General features: G+C 41.3%; 1 protein-coding gene across 3 annotated transcripts in view; it reads right to left on the bottom strand.

Moving 5' to 3' along the window:
* Positions 1-16,791, bottom strand: part of PRDM1 (PR/SET domain 1) — a 102,214-nt gene that overhangs the window by 62,474 nt on the left and 22,949 nt on the right. The window contains exon 1 of one of the 3 annotated variants that reach the window (XM_052781408.1): positions 1,838-1,948. The exons of the other annotated variants lie outside the window; for them this stretch is intronic. The gene's annotated coding sequence lies outside the window, so the exon portion shown is untranslated. Of the gene's footprint in view, positions 1-1,837; positions 1,949-16,791 lie in introns of those variants that run through there. 3 annotated transcript variants of the gene reach the window in all.

The raw sequence follows: 16,791 nt of genomic DNA on the forward strand, positions 1-16,791 counted from the left end.
GAAATCCTGAAACACTTTGACCTTTAAATGGAACCTTCCTCCCCCCCTCCCCGAGGTTTAAGATAAGTTCAGCAAACAAAATTTCACCCTGGGTTTGACACATAATCTGCTAAATTACTGAAGAAATAAACAAACACTTTTTCCTTTAAAAAATCTCAACATAATTTTAGGGGAAAGACAGACCCTACTTCTTATAAGTACTGGTGATGGTTTCTACATACAAGCTTACATACAAGGTAAAGCACTCTTAAGATTTTAACAGGAAATATAAACTTAGAAAGACAGAAATAGTTGTGAAATAGCAGCTCGAACTCTGAACTCTGAACAAGATGACTTTTGGTCATCTGAAGAAAAGAATAGCCATCTTCCTTAATCATTTCAGGCTGATTGCTTCAGTTTGATAATCTCACATTTCCATAGGTTTTTACTGCTGAACCTACAGAAATGGGGAGGGGGGACGGGAGAGGATGGGACTGCAAGTGCCGGTCCTCAGCTAACATTTTTAAAAAGTTCTCCAGTTTTTCATTCAGAATGCTAGCTGATTTAATCTCCAGTGGCAAAAAACCAACCATGAGCAAGTAAGTCGAAAGGAAAAAAAAAGAAATCTAGTGGTATACAGTTCTTTTTTTTCCCCTCAGGAAAAGAAAAATGTATTTGAAGGGAACATTTCCATGTTGGATGATTTGCTGTTAAGCAAATCTTACTCATCAAGACAGCAGATAGCTTTGATGCATTTATGGGAATTCAGTGTCACTCTTTTTCTGCCTCTGCTTTCTCTTCTGAGGTCTAGCCCTTGCTAGTGGACTATTTAGACAGCTCCTTCAAGACGCATAAAATACTCCAGTGAATAGTGAAAACTACTATGTGTTCACCAGACCAAAACTAAACTGAAATAGAGAAAAATAAACAAAAACAGTCAAAAATAAGAAATAGGAGTAAACTCTTCACTCATTCGTTTAGGTAAGACAGAAATCCTAACTTACTAATCACATGCCTGCAAGACATAAATTTTAACTGTACTCACAAAGACTCTGATTAAATTACATAGTACACAAAAAGACTGACTCATTAAAATGAAGGGGGGGAAAAAAAGCACATTGTTTTTCATTCTTGTCTGAGACCTACTTGGATATGTATGCACACAAGAACTCTTTACCTGCTACCTTATGACACCATTGTCTAAAAGCTATTTTTCTTTTACTGTTCCATAAATCACAAAAGCTCCACAAGTCAGTTTCTGGTAACACATCTTTCTTCAAATTCTTAGCTGGGTCTGTAAAAAAAAAACTTGATGAAGTTTTATTTGTGTTTACCATTTCTGTAGTCAGTGTGATGCCAAATTCTAAAGTGTAGAGCTACACTACTAATTCTTAAGCTTTAAGTCAAAGCAAGCAGCATGTTTTTCAAGTCTGTGATAAAAAAGAAGGGAATGTCAGGTTAAATCTGCTACAAAAAGAATTACAGAAATAACAATGTATGATTAAAATACAAACAATGACAATGAAATCTAACCTACTCTGAATCTTCACCTCTTTCCCAGCTTGTGCCATGTAACAGAAAACTTGAGTACACTCACAATATCCCACCCCAGAGAGACGAGTCTCTCTTCACACAACACACACCACTTTGCATCTAATAACTAGGTACATTAAAAAAAAAAAAAAGTAATTTAACTCAGAAGAGTGACAAAAAGTACAACTGATACTTGAGTACATCAGCACTTCCTTAAGTTGTACATCATCTTGGGGGCTGAGTCCACCTCGAGAAGTAAGCCTTGGTGGCAGCTACTTACTCACAGCTCGCTCTTCGGATCGAAAACACAAAGTGGAAACCTCACCTTGGATATAGGTCAGAACATAAGGTGCAGTCTGCTGGCCAGTGCCTAGGGCAGGTGTGAACAAGGGCCGGCCGACCGCTTTCACACTGAGACCCGCGCCAGCAGTTCAGAGTCTTTATGAAGTGAGAAAGTAGAGCAGAAGCTAAGAGAGTACATCTTTTAAGCAGGATATTTAGGAGCCTCTGCAATCCCTTTACCAGACACACAAATGCAACCTGGCTGCTTTTTTTTTTCCCCCACCACTCTAAAAATACTAACCCTTCTCCTGAACTAGTTGGAAAGGACTTGTGAAGGGGTGGAGTAAGGGAAATCAGTGCAGCAAGTCACCTTTCAGCCACCTATGACATCAGCCTGCTGCCCTGATTCCTTCATTAATACCTTTGAGCTGAAAACAATGGGCCTGCCATTAAGCACCACACAGTTCGAGATAAGAAAGCCCTAAGCAGATAATAATGGTGCATTTAGCTGGATTTCAAACATTCAGCTCCTTAATCATTTCTTCCTCACTGCATGCTACCCAAACACACGGGGAATGCTTTGGATGCCTTGGGCTAAGGAAGAAGGAGCTGGGGTGTGGGGAAGAGGAGGGAGAGAGCGCAGCCAGAGGATGGGGATTGCGGGGGAGAGGGGGATTTCATTGGCAATCCTCTCCCTGGGAAATGAAAACATTTCTTAATTGCCATTAGGGAAATAGGTTAAATACAGGCTTGGTAAGCTGCTAAGGGCTGGCTAACAGATTAGAGCGGATGGCTGTTGAAGTATACTCATTTCCATTATATGACAGAGCAGGGAATTTTTATTTTCTTAATAGTCTTCAACGACTGTTCCTGTCAGGCACTGGGTGTGAAACTGCTAGTTAGATTTTAACCAGTCACCTTCCAGCTGACGAAACGAGGCCAAATTCGCTGGCCCTGAAGCGACTGCTTTACTGCTTCATCCAAGGAAATAAAAACTGCAGGACATGCTGCTGAGGAAGGTATTGTAACATCTGCCTGCTTTGCTCACATGAAATAACAGTAAGTAATTGCAGAATCAGAGAAACTAAAGACACGATGCAGCATACCTGCCACACCAGGAAAGGAGAGGAAAAAAGCATCTCAGAATCCCCAAACACTGAACAGACTCACAGACTGAGCTTGGGCTTAACAGCAGTCCTGCCAGGGCTGAGGAACTCCTCACCTCTGAAACCTTGGGGCCCACGCGGGTGGGAGTATGGCCAACCTACGGAACTCAAATGCCCACCGCTTGTCTGCTAGGATCTTCAAAGCCCTCTCCTTCCCCACATTCACCCAAGGCACCTCCTTCTGGTGGGTGCCCTTCCTCTTCACCTGTAGGTTCCTCAAAAGCCCCACCTCTAGCCTACAAAGAGGATGGTAAAAAAAGTCTCCAGCCAATTGAGCAGGAGCAAACAGAAACCAAGTTTCCCTCTAAATGAGCACAGTCTTACTCATCCACAAAACTTTAAAAGTGGCTACAAGCAGTACACACTGCAAAGCTGAGACACCATCCCGTAATCCTTGGTCATGCAAAACTCCCTGGGGCATGAGTGGGAGTTTTATCTGAGTAAGGTCTGAGTTTTTTGAGGAAAGAAAGCCTTTGTTCTGGGGCTCCCTGAAGCCAATATACTGAACTATGCAAACGATCATGGATTGGCAGGTAAAGTCAACAGGGGGTCATTTGAAGAACAAGTTTCTGGCAGCAATGCTGGTTTAAAGCAGTTGCTGCCACCCCCCTTCTTTCTACCTGCAGACACATTTACCTTCCCCCACCCCAGTCTTCCCCAATGATAAAGACAGAAGCATTTGTACAGCTGTGTGCAAAATGGATCAAGGAACTGCTCGGGATGTAAACTACCCTGGCTGGGCGCTCTTCCACAAGCTTTAACTTACGCTCATAAACAACTCTGAGGCAGGGAATGCTATGGCCATGATTTAATAAACAAGGAACAGGGACACACAGGCTACAGCCACGGCTGCAACAATTCTACAGCCCTGCAGATTACTCACCCAGAGGGGCCTATGTCCACCCTACCAGCATCTTTTAGCCTCTACGACAAGGCTGCATCCAAACCACCTACCAGCAAGCACCCCTGGTCTGTCTTTAATACCCGAACTGTGCCCAGGAATTGTCCAAAAAAGTGTTGGCTGAGTCACGCCAAACTGCTAGCAACCATCCCCACCAGTTAGCAGTATAGATTTCCAGCACCTAGGGCTCCTGTGCCCAAGTAGGCTAGCATCATTAACGCAGAGGCTCAGAGAATTTGCCTCCTCAGGGAACAGAGAACAGCCTAGAGTGATCTCCACCATCTTTTGATATGTCCAGTGTGTAACTGTCTGCATCATCGGACTTAACACATTTTAAAAATCTGCTGCTAAGTCTTCGTTTCGTCTGACTAAATGTAAACTTCTCCACTGCAGGTGTCTGAAAGAGATTGATAAATGTGTTGTAAATGTGGGCTGGTTTTCTCCATGGACAGTAAAGGGACCTCTGAGAGAAATGACTCAAAGTCAGGCACATGAAGCTGGGTGAAAAATAAGCCACACCAGCCCTGCCCAGAATCACACTGGAGCCAAAGGGAGACCATGAAATTCAGTTCGGATGTTCCCTCTTCTAAGTCAATATGCTTGCCACAAGATGAGACTTAAGGCGTGCCTACCTGTGTGTGTATAGACAGGTACAAGATCACTGTGAAACAACCACCACATTGGTAACAAATGCTGTTGAAGGGTGTTTGCTCAGCTGTTCTGCTATCACAGACTCAGCCAGCATGAGCAAAAAGCCCATTCATTTACATAGCACTAGCCTGTGTTTTTCACTTGGGCAGTAATTCCATGCACTCCATTTGCATGGAGTGTATTTCCTAAGAACGCACTGGGTCTTGATCTGAAGTCAACAAGAAATGGAAAATCCAGAACTTTCCTTGGTTCTTGCTTCCCTTTACCACCTCTCATTCGGACATGTTTGCCTGCTTCCAGTACACATAAAGCATCTGTGAACCAACATAAATCCCTGGGCTATGGATAGGTATTCTTCCTGGATGATCCAACAACTGACGGGAATATATAGAGGGCAACTAGGGAACCAAGGTTACAGTATGCTTGTTTTAAAGAGCCTGGGACAGATCCTTTGCATCTGCCAGTCACTTCAGGTCAGAAGTTTTTATGCATGTTTTTCCTGTGACCACATACTTAGCCACAGCCAATCTAAACTAGCCACAGCACTGCCAGAAAGACAACTGAGTAACAAAAGTATGCTTTTGCATGGTGGCTGCACGATACCCTTAGCAGCCGAATGCCGCCACTCTGGCTGGGTGTTAGAAACACTGACTTAGGTCCACGGAAATCAGTGGCAATGCACCGAGTTAGACAAGCCGAGAATGTGCCTTTTGTATGAACTTCTGTAATAACACTGAAATCTCTTTTTTAAAAAAGAATTATTAATACAGTATTCATTTATGCTGTGTTTCCTTTTTTGGTAGAGAGAGAACAGCGGGGAAATAACAGAGGTGTCTACTGTTATCTCAGCCTTCTTGTCAAGACCGATTTTTTTTCCAGCACAGGTACAGTTCAAGACTGTGCACCCTTTAAACTATTTACATCTGGACATGCAAGCATAAGCCTTACATGCAAGTGTAAGCCTTTTCAAACACATGACTGTGCTATGGTTCAACCCTTTTTAGCAAACAGCATGCATTTATTCACGTTCAAGACCATCCGAGTACCTCTGAAAGGCACCACGTGCTAAGCAGCACAATCCTGGTTCCCAATTAAGAAAAAAGATGCTGTTCTAAATGTAATAGAAGGTCAGTTAATGTGGTTTTTCTGTCATTAAGGAAAGGAGGGGTACTATTTTGAAGTACTAGTACAGTGGCAAAGCAGTGGACACACTGTGCTTTACATCAAGTACTTTCCTTGACAACATAAGTAGTATACAGATAAATTGGCTCTTTCTGCAAGTTACGACAAGTCCAATTACTCTGAACCCTATCTTTGGTTTAAGGCACTCGAATTCTCATTCCATAAACCCTCTAGCATGCACATTCCTGTAATAGAACAAATTCCTTTTCCCCGCTTATTGCATAAACATTTATACTATATTTAAATATAGAAATAATGTATCTATATTAATGAAGTCTTCAGAGTAGTATCATGACATCAGATGGTTATCCTTTGATGGCATAAAATTAGTAAGGTCAGTGGAAGAAGCAGCTTTATGGCAAGGATGGGGACTGTTGCTGCAAACAGGGCTCCTGATTCCTATATACTAAATACAAATAACTCGGGACTTTTTCCCCCAATTTTTTTTTTTTTTTTTTTTTTTTTTTTTACATCTCACATATCTAAAGAGAGCATCTCTATTACAATATCATATTCTACAAGAAGGAAAATTAATCTCATTAGCCATTCTGGAATCCTTCACGTTATGAATTAAATCTCAAACCACACTTGGCAAACCAAAAACCCTTTGAGGAATCCCGGACAAGTAGTTGGACAGAAGTCTACTTATAATTACGTAAATATGTTGTGCTGAGAAATAAGTTGCTTGTGAATTAACTATTAAGGACAGACCATTTTTCATCAAGATGTTACTTGCATCCAGTAGCTTTACACCAAAGCAAAATGAGGAACAAATGAACCACATTCTACAATGGGTGAAAATCATCTTCTCAACTACACTAGAGCAGCTCCACTGCAGCCCAGTACAGACACAATAGCAAGAAACTGAAACTAGATGAAGTCATGGACAAATAAAATGGAATTGTAAAGATTAAGTTTTATTTTAAATAAATAATAACAGTGAACAACCTGACATGGGGGGTGTATGTTCTGCATTCCTTAAATCAAGATTAGATGGCTTCCTAAAAACAAGCTTTAGCGCATTCATTTAGGACATGAGATCTGTGCAGGAATAACTGGGTGAATTTCTATAACTGATGTTCTGCTGAAGATAAAACTACCTGATCATAACAAATTTAGGCTTTAAATTCTATAAACTTGGGAATGTGACCCACCATTACTTGCGATGTGACAAAAGAGCTGCCTCAACTATTTATTAGAATAGGAAAATTAATTTTAAAGACTATTAACTGAGCTTTTCATTATCCAAGTACAATTTTTTTTGCTGTCACCCGCCTCTCCCCCCTTTTATTCAAAACACAAATATACAAGCCTATTTGAAGACGAGACCAAATTAATGTGGGACTGACTTTGTACATGAAAGGAAAAGAAGCCTGAGTTCCTATAAACCTTTCAAACTTTCATTTCACCTCCCTTCCCAGTTTGCACGGAGGAGTCTACTTTACAACTTTATCCATGTAATGGTCCTGCAGACCGCTTCTTCATGCCAAAATTTCTCTTTGAAGTTTGCTCTCCCATTAGTGTTTCAGTGTAGGTATTCAAACTGATCGCGCAAGCACAGCAGAACTCCAGAACTGTCCACGTTCTGTTGAATACAGTTGTTTCATGTCGCCTGTGATTTACAGTCTTAATTAATGCTCAAAAGAAGAAGAGCACATCTTTGGTGGAGCATCCCCCCTCCACCCACACGCATACCCCTCCTCTTTTTTTTTTTTTTTTTTTTTTGGTACAAACCAGCACTCTCAGGGTTTTGTTGGACATTGTGCAGGATGGCTTTGCCAAGCAGAATGGAACACACTTAATACTTTTCCTTTATAACCTTTGCAATAAATCAGCTACCACTCCACTTGCATGAGAACGGCCATTAGTGTCCTGTCCCCTCCCCCAGCACTTCCCGAATTTTAAACAAAGTAGGAATAAACTGAAGCTGAGCAGAGCCAGCGAGCCCAGTAAATCAGTTTAATGAGAACTGAATCACTCGTATGAAGTCCACTACTGAACAAATAAGGTGGACAGGAGAGGCTGAGCTTTCTATGGAGGTACTGGGGATGGGGAAGCAGGAAAGCAGTGCTCACATACTTGATCTTCAGCAGTGACGCATGTCTGTTGTGAACACTCTGTTCTTTAAAATCACATTTGCTGCAGCTTGCTGCTGCAATTCATTGTTTAGATTTGGCTGTTTCCTCTCCTGTTTGTGGTTTTGTTCCTCCATGTTTTCCCACAAAACTGGAGTTTTCTGTTTACCCATTTTCACCACTTATCTCCTCTGAGATTCACTTTGACTCTTCATTTATTCTTCTCAGGCCTCCCCTATTTCCACATTTACTATAAGTGAACATATCTACACATAAATGTACATACTACTGTTCTGTTCAAAAGCGAGAAAGCAAATAATCCTGTATTTGCAGGAATGCAGAGTATCAAAGACACCACATCAAATTTTGTACATGACAGCATGTAGAGTCTGGGCATTCAGCATTAGAAAGGTCTTCTCAAAAGTGTAAACACCCTACCCCCCTCACCCCCCCAAAAAAACCCCAACCCAATGCAACCCAAAGTACACTGGTTCAACCATTTCTTCAAACCAGAGGCAGTAGCTTGCACAAGTGAGGCCAAGTATGGCTTTTCTTGGTCCAAGGGGACTAAGAGGCGTTTTACCTCCCACACATCAGTCCCCATCTTGGTCCCACGGCTTCTTGTTTGCTCAGTCTCACGCACTCAGAAAAAGGAGCTGGTAAGATGTACTGATGAGCGAAATCAGGAATTAGTATGTCCCCTTCACACAGCACTGCACTGTTGTCCTACTCCAGCCACAAAAACTGATGGACAAGGGAGGGCATGGCCCAGCCATTCAGATCACCTCTGTTGCTTCCTCGGGACTGCCCAGCCTCCTTCACTTGGGACTCAGTAAACAACCTCATCCTATCCCAGGTGCCCCGACCCCAGCTATAACCCTTCTCTACCTGAAACAGTCATCCCTTTTCAAAATTAAGGGCAGAAATATGGATCACCTTTTCTCTTTTGCCTTCTTACCTCCTCTAGAAGGAGCAACCAGAGCCCACTTGTGAGATCCTGCTATCACATGAGTCCCAAAGTTTGGACCAAGACATAAGCCTGTAGCGCTTATTTGTAAATCTGGTCCTGTTTCCAGAGCAGTGCTGTCTTCACTGTGAACCTAACAGAAGAGTGGAATTTGATTCATCTCTCTGAAACACTTAAACGTCATACAGCTGTGCTTTTAATCCTAGCAGGCTGGTCAATGAAACCTACTACAGTATCCTGTGCTGCTTCTCTGCCAGTGATCTGCATCTTCTCAGATGCACTATTGCCTGGTCTTCTGGATGACCCCAAAAATTTCAGTCTCTATTGAATTTCCAGACTTGTCAATAGGAAAACCTATTATTACAGACACCCCTCCACCATCTCCATAGCTTCTGGGAAAAGACAACTAATTAGAGCTGCGAATTGGAGAGACAGACAGAGCCCACTTTGCACCCTCTTGCCCCCTGCTTTCTCCTTTCTCAGTACCAAGGAGAGAAGAGGACACACCTGGAGCTGCCAACCTGTCCTGGGAGATGGAGAACCTCTGCCGCTGCAGGCACAGCAGAGACTATTCTGTACTGTTGAGGGTAGCAGGTGCTCCTTAAGAGTTTATGAACACAATATTTAAGGATGTTAAAATTATATTTATCAGATGAGGTGAAGAACAGAATGTATTTATTAGTTAGTTTGGAGACCCTGCTACCTACCATGAGCTTATGCTTGACCAGTGCTGTAAGCTCTTAAGGATTCTACTGAGAGTCTTACAAGACAGGGTTTTTTTACAGCCTTGTATTAAAAAATCATGTGATTTTGTGGGCATCTCAGCCCTCATGAGAGAAAGAAATTAAGTCTCTAGTCTTTTTGGTGACAAAGAAAAGCCAGAAACTGAAATCTAATAGCACCAAACCCAGAAGGCTAATTAAAGAACTCAAAATATACTTTCATAACCTGCAATTTTTAAGCCAACTTCATGACCTTAGAGCCTGACTTACTTACAGTTCTTGGAAGCTGGGGTTTGATTATATTACAAGTGATAATCTAAAGACCCCATATTCTCTGCACTGATTTAAATTTTTTTTCTTGGTTTTTCTGCAGGTAAAATATTCTGTCTTGATACCCTAACTCATCATAAACTCCCTTCTCCAACCTCTAGACCAATTGCTCTTCACTGCATTTAGCAACTCTCTTCTAGTGAAGTCTGTGGTTTTCTGACAAAGCAAGCACACTGTGTCCATTCTTCTCAGTTAAAAAACCCCAAACCCAAATGATTAAAAAAAAGGATGCAAGCAAATGATACTAACAAATAAGCAGTTTCAAGCTTCTGTTCTGCAAAAGCACATTGAAGAACTCAATACATAGCGCATCAATTAGGACAAACTTTGAATTTTTCTTTCAGTCCCTGCTGTTCTCTCTGTCTCTTCTTCTGTGTCACTGGTATTTAAACTACCTGGGATGACCTATGGATTCAGATAATCCAACAAACTGAGCAGTTAAGGAAAACAAAAAAAAGGAAATGAAAAGCATTGGAAGTCCTTGGCACAGCTAATTCACTCCTCATTCTAAATGGTTACATATATCTCAAATCTTTGTAAAAAGAGAGAATAAAAGGTACTACATTCAAAATAGAATAATAAGAGAGTCCATAAATTACAGTTCTGAAGAGTTTGGAAAAGAGAAGGAGATTTCACTGGAAGGCAACTGAAGGTTGTTCTTTTCTTTCTCCTCTCACCAAAACTTTGCAGGCATCTGTAAAACAGGAATCTAAAAGTGATTTATTGTAATAGACCATCATTCTGGTCATAGCCACCAATGGGCCAGATCCAAAGCCCTCTGTAATGTGAGTCTCCCTGTTGATTTCACGGCTTTGGATCAAGACCAATGTTTGTGCATTTCTTTCAAGGAGCCATTTTTCCAAATAAGCCGGGGTTTATTTGGAATTATTCCAAGGGCTACGTGACACTTTCAAGAGTTTATATTCATCCAAGTGACTTTTAGGAGCCAGTTCTCTGTTTTTTTACATGGAAAAAGCTTGGGGGAGGAAAGGAGGGAAAGAGCAGCACTGTACAAGTCCATCTAGGCTTTTCTAGATCCTTCTTCAGAAGGCGTCCCTCAGGTCTGGTGGCACAGGCAGGGCAGGCAGCAGCACACAATCCCATCCCATCCCATCCTGTCAGTCTTTCCTGAGGAGCAACCACAACCTACTGAAGTAGTTGTGCCCAGGAGTGGTTACAAGGATGGAATTAGTCGCACTGCCCTCCCTAGACATTTTTAGGGCTGGGGACTTGGCTAGCGCTACATTCGCTTCATGTGTCCAGACTGGGGCAGGTGGGAGTTTGCCTGCCACGGAGTGTCCCCCCGGTGGGGTGAGCCCAGCATCTTGCTGTCCTTTCTGCCTACAGGGCGATGTAGGGAACACCCAGCATTAGGGGCAGTGGTTTAGTATAGCGGTCCTGAACTACCTGCACAGCTCCTTGGGCACCGTACTCCTCCAGAGCTGCAAGTCATCCACTCTTCCAGTTGGCTTCTGGTGCTCATTTTTTCAAAAGTGCTGAGTGGCTTAGGCAGGACCGGTCCTATGGCTGCTGTAGCTCACATGGTAGGCTGAACCAGCCCGCAGCTGCTGCCAAGGGAGGAAGAGGAGGGAGGGGAGGAAGAAAGGTGACATGACATCTCCCTGGTCTTTCACTTCCCCTGCGTGCCGGGACATCAGAGGCTCAGAGCATCCACTGTGGAGCATGCTGTCTCAGCACAGAAAAACTCTTATAACTGCGTTTTGATCAGTTATCTCCCTCTTTACTGGAAATAAGGACCATCACATGTCTCACCATCTTCAGAAGAAATATAAAGGACTAAAGTCATTACATTTGCCTCCCCACAACAATATCAAAGCAATCTGGTAACTGCTCTAAAGCATGAACAAGCAAAAATGAAACACCCTTTCTCACAGTCACGGGGTGCAATTAGAGGTAAGGCTGAAGAACAGAAGTCCCACTGACTAACTGCGAACACGATTTTTTTTAGTGCTTAGAAACCCTTGTGATATGTTTAAAATAAATACCCAGCTACAAAAATACTGTTAACATTAAAATTATGTGAAAAATTCCTTGGCAGACCTCCGGGACCTACCCAACCAACATTCAGTACCAGAGCACTTACAGATATATAATTAACACAGCTTGAACCATTCAGTACAAATGTTAAGCAGCCTGAAAATTTACAGTTTTACAGCAGTACTGCACAGATGGGGTAATACCATGATTTGTTACAGCAGCAGCCTGATAGAATAGCAGTGAAGACATCTTTATTTATTAAATCGCTAACTTCTGCACTCCATTTTTCCTTCAGTGAACACAGAAAGGTATTCAGGCCCTTCAGTGCTGGAAGAGTATTCAGGTGGTCTTTAGGGCCAATATCCTGAGGTAGTTAGGTGCTTAACCTCCCTTGAAATCAAACAGTTTTGTTAGTATGCGAGGGACTATATTTTGACTCTTTAGCAGCTTTTTATAGTATTCATTTAAGAAACTTTCTGCCAAAAACTTAGCTACTCTGAGCAGAAAATACTGTGTCCATAAAAAATTAAAAACATCTCAATTCAACAGGAGCTGTTGTATAGACCTGCTCTTATTCACTTTGCGATTTTGACTGCCTCTTGCAAGCACTACTGTGAAAACTCAAAAGCACTTTTTCAAATGAAAGAAAATCAGAGTATCTAGTGTCGGCAAGCCTTGTAAAGTCCATACATGTTTACACTTGGCATCAGATTACACACATTTGACTTCTTGATTTAGTGTGTGCACTTGTGTTTTCCCTTCTTTTGTCAGAAATAAAATACAGCTATTCTTAAGAGAAGTCTTTGTTTTTAAAAAGACTTAATTTGTACTGTATGTTAGGAGAGTTCACTTTTTGCCCCACCCAGAGAGAAGCTTGATCCACATATGGGGGGCGGGAAAGCAAAACTCACAGGAGGTTAATTTGGGTAATGGCGATGCCTGCTTGCAAGACGTAAAAAAGAGAAAGACAGAGAGACAGGACAAACAGTGGAATCCTTGGACAGGTTGGTTTTTTTTTTGCTGCATCACAAAAGCAATTCTGCTGAAATCTTACTCGGAACATCGCCTGAGTAAAAAAGAGAAACACAGTTCTTAAATTATTTTGTACTTTCCATGTATAGAGGAACAGTCAGAACTGTATGGGGTTTTACGCCTTCTTAGTAGCCAGCTTATAAACAGCGTAGCTACCAGTCTTTCCATAGGAAAAACAATGTTCTGTGGATAATAATAACATAACTGCTCCAGCTTCAGGGGCAAAGAAAGCCTTCTACCTAAATAACGTGTGGTATCTGGCCATCTATTAAGTAACAGACAACTGGTAAGTAATAAAAATAATCAAAAAGAAACATTAGACCAGAGTCAGGAATTGGGGAACAGTCACACAACTGAAAAGTTCGCGCCAGTTGACCTTTCTCTCCCTTATTTCTGTCATTCTCCAAGAAGAATATTACATTAAAATTAGATGAAATGGAGGGGTTTTTATTTGTACAATGCGTGTTAACAGGCCATCAAGTGGAACATTGATACATAAGCATTTGTAGAATCAAACTCATAAAGATAGCAGTAGCCACAACAAAGCAATAAGTAGGTGAGACCTGAATTTTCAACATCTTGTTATGGATATTTATATGCAGGAAAAGGAAACTCATCCAAATGTACAAACCAGGTCAAATAAAAACAGTTGTATGATTTCCAAGCTAATTCAGACATTAACCTATCATTGATCATTATGTAAATAAAAAGCAAGTTAAATCAAACACTATTTGTGCCTGTTAATAATTTGAGGGAAACCCATAATTCAAACCATTTTTTCCAAATGTAACAAAGCAGGTTTGCCTCAGAACATGGCTTGATGCCCTCTGCGCACAGCCAACCTAAGATCTGCCCAAAATAAACCATTTATGAGCAAGCAAACAAACAAAACACTCTGTTATGAATCCTACTATCTCTCTAAATTGCCTATCTGACAAATGAGTATACTTAGCTTTGCTGCTGGGCAATCCTACTGAATGTTTGCAGAACTGGAGCCTTACTTATATTCCCCCTGTCATCTAAACACAATATATTAATCTAGAGGGGAAAAAAAAAAAAAGAAAATAATGCTTTGTATGTGCAATACATTGAACCCATATTTTTTTCCAAAGTGTGTTAACCCCACTGCATTTCTCATACATTTCCTGCAGTACCTCATATAGAAATAAAGAGTGCTTCTTACACGTAGCTTCTTTCATAAATCTATCACAGCTCAGTATCAAATTAACAGTGACAGAGAAATGTATATTTTCTTACGTCTATGACACTTAATGTTGGAGGCTGTGCTCTTCAGAGCTACTGTGAGTCCATGAAACAAATTCAGGCCCACAGAAAAAACTTTCCTGACAATGCTGCAAAGTGATAAACTATGAATTGCCTTTGCATGATTTTTGTGTGTGCTGTGAAATTGCCGATAGCTTAAAAATTCGCATTAATTCATGATCTTGCCTTGAAATCTCATGACTGAAAACAAAATTCAAGGTCTTAATACAAAGCCACATTAAAAATGTATTCTTCCTGATGGCAATTTTGCCATTTGTTCAGAGCCAGAACCTAGGACCAAATTTCTAAGAGAGAACACAGACATCACCTGAATACATTACTTGCAGAAACCCATGGAAAAGAAAATTTTGGAGTTTTGTTTTCAGCTGAGATGTGAAATATCCTCCTGGGAATTGGTATGACGCAGCAATTTGGGACCTCTATGTTCAATTTGCAGAGTTATTATTTAGGCTCAGAGGCTACCGCAATAAATAGCAGCCTTACACCTTCTCAGGAATTCTCTTTGTGTTGGTAGAAATCTCCACTCGTGCAGTCACCCCTACGCTGGCGAAAGCTGCAGCTTTGTTATTCATCACTCTTTCCTCATCTAAGAGGTCTTAAACCAGGAGTATAGCATAGCATGCAAACAGCTTGTAGAAGCAGAGAAACCACATTTTAAATTATATATATTAGGGTTTATTTTAATGAGTTTCAAAGAATTTTTCCCATCCATTTTACTAGATTTTGGAAAATAAACTGTGTGATGTACTGACGAAATCTAAAATAGGAAGGTAACTACAGTTGCCTTGTTTACATGAAGAACGTTTCTCTTTAGATTAGCAAAAGAGAAAGTGGAATTTATTGTATAGGAATTTATTTTTTTATTGCTGATGTGCAATCATTTTAGCAACTGAACTGTGTGCTTGAATTTAGAGAGGCTGCTTGTCTGTTTTAATAACCATATTAATTATAGTTTTATGCTGAATTCTCCGCAAAGTAGAGATGTTACAACAGCAGAAGAGCACACTTCCTAAAGTGGCCTTCCTCATGGGGAATTTTGATGGGGCATGCAGAGGCTGCTCACAGACCCTGGCACAAAATCCCAAACTACTTTAAAATTTTGTTTAAACATTTTCAAATGGAAGTGCACTAACTAGGACCTCCTGCAAACGTGGACCCAACTGCTTACAAACCAGAGCTGCCATGATACACATTCCTGTGGTGGCTACTGCTTGGCCAACACCAGGCGTCATTCTGTAATCTAGCACTGTCTGAGATGGCTTGCCATTTTGGTCACAGCTTCTGCAAGGAAGCACCTTGGAAAGAGGAAGCTGTGTAAGTCAATGCACACTAGGCGAGGATGAGTGTCTCTCTACCCTGCAGAAAACAACGCATGAGAAGCTCACTACCATCTACTTTGCACTTCTGCTGCTTGTGATACTACAGCGCTGCATGAGCTGACCACCTGTGAAGCTTTTTCGTTCATGTTTTTTCCCTTTTAACAATCTTAATTTTCCAATGTCTGTTGACATCCTTTTAAACTAAATAGCAAGGGTATTTCCAGTTTCTTTGTCATCAGGATACGAAGATGAAACCGCATACGTGCGAGACCCTCCCCAAAAGCTCATATGCAATAGGTGCTGTAAGAAATAGCCCGTGTTTAAGCACTACAAGGGTCTGCAGGAGACACTATTTAAAAGCGTGCTATGTGTCTTGAGACTGTTCACCTATGGTTTCCAGTTACGAGCTATAAGCTTTTAAAGTATTACAGCTTTCTATGCTGGGCAGGATGGAAGAGGAATAACTAGAATGCGAGACCTGAAAGTGTAACCAGAGAGCTTTGCACAATTGACACAGTGTTTGTGGTTCAGATATTAAATTACAATTTGATTAACCTACTTTGCAAAGTTCAGATGATAAATGTGACTTTGGTGAAATTATTTTGCTGGAAACAAAAACTTCTTTAGACTACTTAAAAGACACGAGGATGTTAAATACCGTTACTACAGTGATTTAATGAGTATTTGGTTTCACTGCGACACTGGAAAATCAAACAAGAGAGTGTCAGTTTGAGCTCGAGTAGATTCTGATCAAAGTCTTTCAGTATTTTCAGTTTTATTTTAACAAATTTTATAATTTTTGTGCTGCTGAATTTTGTTGAAATTATTAATGAAAAGTATCTGTATAGTACAAAGTCTGTGTCACTTTCTTTTTCTAACACGCTGCGTGGATGCCAGCTGCCAAGCCTGTCCTGCACAGCTCACACAAGGATGTGTAGGGTGCGTTTGGCAATTGAGATCATCTGAGCTTCCTCAGCTTATGCTGAGCAGTACCATGCTTTACACATCAGGCTTTCAGACTGTGCCTCTACAGAAAAAATACTTCAGTCTTTGTACCTCCCTCCTATCCACCTGCTAAGCACTGGCCATGGGACCAGTTCTTTTTGTTCTAGCATTTGACTCTTTTTGATTAGCTTGTGCCTGCAAGACCTCCACCTTCCAACCAGCTCCCTGCTGATGTACAGTGCACGCCTGTGCCTGTGGCTTTTGGAGAGCAGCTGCTTTTAGCCCATTATGGCCAAGGCCCTTTGTGCGGTGATTTATTTCTCAGTGCTGTGTGACAAGGATGGTGTAGCTCCACTGACTGTTTTGGTAAGCACAGTCTCACCTGGAACCTCCAAGCTCCAATACAAAGAAAAGTAACTGAGGCA

The sequence above is a fragment of the Harpia harpyja genome, chromosome 3 (genome assembly GCF_026419915.1).
Source record: "Harpia harpyja isolate bHarHar1 chromosome 3, bHarHar1 primary haplotype, whole genome shotgun sequence".
Lineage (NCBI taxonomy): Eukaryota > Metazoa > Chordata > Aves > Accipitriformes > Accipitridae > Harpia > Harpia harpyja.